Genomic DNA, 6,816 nt, shown 5'->3' on the forward strand with positions numbered 1-6,816 from the left:
TGGGTATAGCCGCAGTCCCTGCACAGTCCCAATAGTTCTGCAATGGGTATAGACGCAGTCCCAGCACATAGTCCCAGTCATTCTGCAATGGGTATTGCCGCAGTCCCTGCACATAGTCCTAGTCATTTTGCAATGGGTATAGCTGCAGTCCCAGCACATAGTCCCAGTCATTCTGCAATGGGTATAGCCACAGTCCCTGCACATAGTCCCAGTCATTCTGCAATAAGTATAGATGCAGTCCCTGCACATAGTCCTAATCATTCTGCAATTTGTATAGCCAGTCCCTGCACACAGTCCCAGTCATTACAGCCACAGTCCCTGCACATAGTCTTGATCACTCTGAAATGGGTATAGCCGCACTCCCTGCACATAGTCCCAGTCATTCTGCAATGGGTATAGCCGCAGTCCCAGCACATAGTCCCAGTCATTCTGCAATGGGTATAGCCGCAGTCCCTGCACAAAGTCCTAGTCATTCTGCCATGGGTATAGACGCAGTCCCTGCACATAGTCCCAATCATAATAGCCACAGTCTCTGCACACAGTCCCAGTCATTTTAGCCGCAGTCCCTGCACATACTCCTAGTCTTCTGCAATGAGTATAGCCACAGTCCCTGCACATAGTCCCAATCATAATAGCCACAGTCCCTGAATACAGTCACAGTCATTAAAGCCGCAGTCCCTGCACATAGTCTCAGTCATTCTGCAATGGGTATAGCCACATCATCCTAGTCATTATAGTCACAGTCCCTGCACACAGTACCAGTCATTATAGCCACAGTCCCTGCACATAGTCCCAGTCATTCTGCAATGGGTACAGCCGCAGTCCCTGCACATAGTCCCAGTCATTCTGCAATGGATAGAGCCACAGTCCCCGCACATCATCCTAGTCATTATAGTCACAGTCCCTGCACACAGTACCAGTCATTATAGCCACAGTCCATAAACATAGTCCCAGTCATTCTGCAATGGATATAGCCACAGTCCCTGCACATCGTCCTAGTCATTATAGTCACAGTCACTGCACATTGTACCAATCATTATAGGCACAGTCCCTGCAGATAGTCCCAGTCATTCTGCAATGGGTATAGCCGCAGTCCCTGCACATAGTTCCAGTCACTCTGCAATGGGTATAGCCACAGTCCCTGCACACAGTCCCAGTCATTCTGCAATGGGTATAGCCACAGTCCCTGTACATAGTCCCAGTCACTCTGCAATGGATATAGCTGCAGTTCCTGCACATAGTCCCAGTCATTATGCAATGGGTATAGCCACAGTCTCTGCACATAGTCCCAGTCACTCTGCAATGGATATAGCTGCAGTCCTTGCACATAGTCCCAGTCACTTTGCAATGGGTATAGCTGCAGTCCCTGCACAAAGTCCCAAACATTCTGCAATGGGTATAGCCGCAGTCCCTGCACATAGTCCCAGTCATTCTGCAATGGGTATAGCCACAGTCCCTGCACATAGTCCCAGTCTTTCTGCAATGGGTATAGCTGCAGTCCCTGCACATAGTCCCAGTCATTCTGCAAAGAGTATAGCCACAGTCCCTGCACATAGTCCCAGTCATTCTGCAATGGGTATAGCCACAGTCCCTGCACATAGTCCCAGTCTTTCTGCAATGGGTATAGCTGCAGTCCCTGCACATAGTCCCAGTCATTCTGCAATGGATATAGCCACAGTCCCTGCACATAGTCCCAGTCACTCTGCAATGGGTATAGCCACAGTCCCTGCACATAGTCCCAGTCACTCTGCAATGGGTATAGTCGCAGTCCCTGCACATAGTCCCAGTCACTCTGCAATGGGTATAGCCACAGTCCCTGCACATAGTCCCAGTCATACTGTAATGGGTATAGCCACAGTCCCTGCACATATTCCCAGTCACTCTGCTATGGGTATAGCCACAGTCCCTGCACATAGTCCCAGTCATTCTGCAATGGGTATAGCCGCAGTCCCTTCACATAGTCCCATTCATTCTGCAATGGATATAGCCACAGTCCCTGCACATCGTCCTAGTCATTATAGTCACAGTCCCTGCACACAGTACCAGTCATTATAGCCACAGTCCCTGGCCTGCACACAGTCCCAGTCATCTGCATTGGAGTACTTACATCAGCCCGGGACACGGTCCTCCATCAATCACAGCAGCCTGCAGCTAATCCATCCATTGCAGAGAGCCAGGCAGCAGAATCCAGCGGGCAGGAAGGAGTCACCTTGCAGTACTATGCCCAATATGCGGTATACCTCTCTCCTACATGCATGCTGAGCATCTCGCTACTTACAAACACATCATCGCAAATCCAGAATCAGCCCAATTCCAGAGCAACAGCAGCAGCAGCAGAATGCAGAGTGCGGAGGATTATGCACAATACATTAGCGGAGTCCCTCTGCAGACCGTACCATCCTGGCAGAGCAGGTAGGGGGAGGAGGGCACGATGACTGTCACAGCAGCAGCATCCCAGTGGTGCAGTGAGATCACAGGGGATCCATGGACGGATGTTTACTGGCTGTACAATGAGGAATGCACAGAAAGCCGAGGGGAGGGAGCACTCAGCGAGGACTGAACCATTCTCCTCTCATCACCAGCCCCTGGGACATGTCACACGAGTCGGGCTGGATGCCAGGATGCGGAGCACACAGAATGGAGAGAGAAGGTGGCAGCGTCCACTGTAGCAGGAGAAAAGCCATCTGTGGGCTGGGCCCATACAGAAATTCCCTCTAACATTGCAAAAAACCTGCTCCTTTAGACCTAGACTGTCAGCTCTACGGCCCACTCCTACTGCCAGGCCTGTGAAGTCACTTTCCTAGTGGCTATGTAAGGGTGTAACATGTGGCACCTGTCACTCCTAGTAGTGGCTCTGCAGTGTAAGGGTGTAACATGTGGCACCTGTCACTCCTAGTAGTGGCTCTGCAGTGTAAGGGTGTAACATGTGGCACCTGTCACTCCTAGTAATGGCTCTGCAGTGTAAGGGTGTAACATGTGGCACCTGTCACTCCTAGTAGTGGCTCTGCAGTGTAAGGGTGTAATATGTGACACCTGTCACTCCTAGTAGTGGCTCTGCAGTGTAAGGGTGTAACATGTGGCACCTGTCACTCCTAGTAGTGGCTCTGCAGTGTAAGGGTGTAATATGTGGCACCTGTCACTCCTAGTAGTGGCTCTGCAGTGTAAGGGAGTAACATGTGGCACCTGTCACTCCTAGTAGTGGCTCTGCAGTGTAAGGGTGTAACATGTGGCACCTGTCACTCCTAGTAGTGGCTCTGCAGTGTGGGTGTAACATGTGGCACCTGTCACTCCTAGTAGTGGCTCTGCAGTGTGGGTATAACATGTGGCACCTGTCACTCCTAGTAGTGGCGATGTAAGGGTGTAACATGTGGCACCTGTCACTCCTAGTAGTGGCTCTGCAGTGTAAGGGTGTAATATGTGGCACCTGTCACTCCTAGTAGTGGCTCTGCAGTGTAAGGGTGTAACATGTGGCACCTGTCACTCCTAGTAGTGGCTCTGCAGTGTAAGGGTGTAATATGTGGCACCTGTCACTCCTAGTAGTGGCTCTGCAGTGTGGGTGTAACATGTGGCACCTGTCACTCCTAGTAGTGGCTCTGCAGTGTAAGGGTGTAACATGTGGCACCTGTCACTCCTGGTAGTGGCTCTGCAGTGTAAGGGTGTAACATGTGGCACCTGTCACTCCTAGTAGTGGCTCTGCAGTGTGGGTATAACATGTGGCACCTGTCACTCCTAGTAGTGGCGATGTAAGGGTGTAACATGTGGCACCTGTCACTCCTAGTAGTGGCTCTGCAGTGTAAGGGTGTAACATGTGGCACCTGTCACTCCTAGTAGTGGCGATGTAAGGGTGTAACATGTGGCACCTGTCACTCCTAGTAGTGGCGATGTAAGGGTGTAACATGTGGCACCTGTCACTCCTAGTAGTGGCTCTGCAGTGTAAGGGTGTAATATGTGGCACCTGTCACTCCTAGTAGTGGTGATGTAAGGGTGTAACATGTGGCACCTGTCACTCCTAGTAGTGGCTCTGCAGTGTAAGGGTGTAACATGTGGCACCTGTCCCTCCTAGTAGTGGCTCTGCAGTGTAAGGGAGTAACATGTGGCACCTGTCACTCCTAGTAATGGCTCTGCAGTGTGGGTGTAACATGTGGCACCTGTCACTCCTAGTAGTGGCGATGTAAGGGTGTAACATGTGGCACCTGTCACTCCTAGTAGTGGCGATGTAAGGGTGTAACATGTGGCACCTGTCACTCCTAGTAGTGGTGATGTAAGGGTGTAACATGTGGCACCTGTCACTCCTAGTAGTGGTGATGTAAGGGTGTAACATGTGGCACCTGTCCCTCCTAGTAGTGGCTCTGCAGTGTAAGGGTGTAACATGTGGCACCTGTCACTCCTAGTAGTGGCGATGTAAGGGTGTAACATGTGGCACCTGTCACATCTAGTAGTGGCTCTGCAGTGTAAGGGTGTAACATGTGGCACCTGTCCCTCCTAGTAGTGGCTCTGCAGTGTAAGGGTGTAATATGTGGCACCTGTCACTCCTAGTAGTGGCTCTGCAGTGTGGGTATAACATGTGGCACCTGTCACTCCTAGTAGTGGCGATGTAAGGGTGTAACATGTGGCACCTGTCACTCCTAGTAGTGGCTCTGCAGTGTAAGGGTGTAACATGTGGCACCTGTCACTCCTAGTAGTGGCGATGTAAGGGTGTAACATGTGGCACCTGTCACTCCTAGTAGTGGCGATGTAAGGGTGTAACATGTGGCACCTGTCACTCCTAGTAGTGGCTCTGCAGTGTAAGGGTGTAATATGTGGCACCTGTCACTCCTAGTAGTGGTGATGTAAGGGTGTAACATGTGGCACCTGTCACTCCTAGTAGTGGCTCTGCAGTGTAAGGGTGTAACATGTGGCACCTGTCCCTCCTAGTAGTGGCTCTGCAGTGTAAGGGAGTAACATGTGGCACCTGTCACTCCTAGTAATGGCTCTGCAGTGTGGGTGTAACATGTGGCACCTGTCACTCCTAGTAGTGGCGATGTAAGGGTGTAACATGTGGCACCTGTCACTCCTAGTAGTGGCGATGTAAGGGTGTAACATGTGGCACCTGTCACTCCTAGTAGTGGTGATGTAAGGGTGTAACATGTGGCACCTGTCACTCCTAGTAGTGGTGATGTAAGGGTGTAACATGTGGCACCTGTCCCTCCTAGTAGTGGCTCTGCAGTGTAAGGGTGTAACATGTGGCACCTGTCACTCCTAGTAGTGGCGATGTAAGGGTGTAACATGTGGCACCTGTCACATCTAGTAGTGGCTCTGCAGTGTAAGGGTGTAACATGTGGCACCTGTCCCTCCTAGTAGTGGCTCTGCAGTGTAAGGGTGTAATATGTGGCACCTGTCACTCCTAGTAGTGGCTCTGCAGTGTAAGGGTGTAATATGTGGCACCTGTCACTCCTAGTAGTGGCTCTGCAGTGTGGGTGTAACATGTGGCACCTGTCACTCCTAGTAGTGGCGATGTAAGGGTGTAACATGTGGCACCTGTCACTCCTAGTAGTGGCGATGTAAGGGTGTAACATGTGGCACCTGTCACTCCTAGTAGTGGTGATGTAAGGGTGTAACATGTGGCACCTGTCACTCCTAGTAGTGGCTCTGCAGTGTAAGGGTGTAACATGTGGCACCTGTCACTTCTAGTAGTGGCGATGTAAGGGTGTAACATGTGGCACCTGTCACATCTAGTAGTGGCTCTGCAGTGTAAGGGTGTAACATGTGGCACCTGTCACTCCTAGTAGTGGCGATGTAAGTGTGTAACATGTGGCACCTGTCACTCCTAGTAGTGGCTCTGCAGTGTAAGGGTGTAACATGTGGCACCTGTCACTCCTAGTAGTGGCTCTGCAGTGTAAGGGTGTAACATGTGGCACCTGTCACTCCTAGTAGTGGCGATGTAAGGGTGTAACATGTGGCACCTGTCACTCCTAGTAGTGGCTCTGCAGTGTAAGGGTGTAACATGTGGCACCTGTCACTCCTAGTAGTGGCGATGTAAGGGTGTAACATGTGGCACCTGTCACTCCTAGTAGTGGCTCTGCAGTGTAAGGGTGTAATATGTGGCACCTGTCACTCCTAGTAGTGGTGATGTAAGGGTGTAACATGTGGCACCTGTCACTCCTAGTAGTGGCTCTGCAGTGTAAGGGTGTAACATGTGGCACCTGTCCCTCCTAGTAGTGGCTCTGCAGTGTAAGGGAGTAACATGTGGCACCTGTCACTCCTAGTAGTGGCTCTGCAGTGTGGGTGTAACATGTGGCACCTGTCACTCCTAGTAGTGGCGATGTAAGGGTGTAACATGTGGCACCTGTCCCTCCTAGTAGTGGCTCTGCAGTGTAAGGGTGTAATATGTGGCACGTGTCACTCCTAGTAGTGGCTCTGCAGTGTAAGGGTGTAATATGTGGCACCTGTCACTCCTAGTAGTGGCTCTGCAGTGTAAGGGAGTAACATGTGGCACCTGTCACTCCTAGTAGTGGCTCTGCAGTGTGGGTGTAACATGTGGCACCTGTCACTCCTAGTAGTGGCGATGTAAGGGTGTAACATGTGGCACCTGTCACTCCTAGTAGTGGCGATGTAAGGGTGTAACATGTGGCACCTGTCACTCCTAATAGTGGCTCTGCAGTGTAAGGGTGTAACATGTGGCACCTGTCACTCCTAGTAGTGGCGATGTAAGGGTGTAACATGTGGCACCTGTCACATCTAGTAGTGGCTCTGCAGTGTAAGGGTGTAACATGTGGCACCTGTCACTCCTAGTAGTGGCGATGTAAGTGTGTAACATGTGGCACCTGTCACTCCTAG

General features: G+C 51.1%; 1 protein-coding gene across 11 annotated transcripts in view; it reads right to left on the reverse strand.

Moving 5' to 3' along the window:
• Nucleotides 1-2,586, reverse strand: part of ATP2B2 (ATPase plasma membrane Ca2+ transporting 2) — a 276,982-nt gene extending 274,396 nt beyond the window's left edge. For 3 of the 11 annotated variants that reach the window (XM_083155903.1, XM_083155900.1, XM_083155901.1), the window contains exon 1: nt 2,108-2,584. The gene's annotated coding sequence lies outside the window, so the exon portion shown is untranslated. Of the gene's footprint in view, nt 1-2,107 lie in introns of all 11 variants that reach the window. The other 8 variants (XM_083155894.1, XM_083155892.1, XM_083155893.1 and 5 more) reach the window with 6 other exon arrangements.
• Between the last annotated feature and the right edge of the window lie 4,230 nt (nt 2,587-6,816).

This window comes from Crinia signifera, chromosome 8 (genome assembly GCF_055691185.1).
Source record: "Crinia signifera chromosome 8, ASM5569118v1, whole genome shotgun sequence".
NCBI classification, from domain to species: Eukaryota; Metazoa; Chordata; class Amphibia; order Anura; family Myobatrachidae; genus Crinia; species Crinia signifera.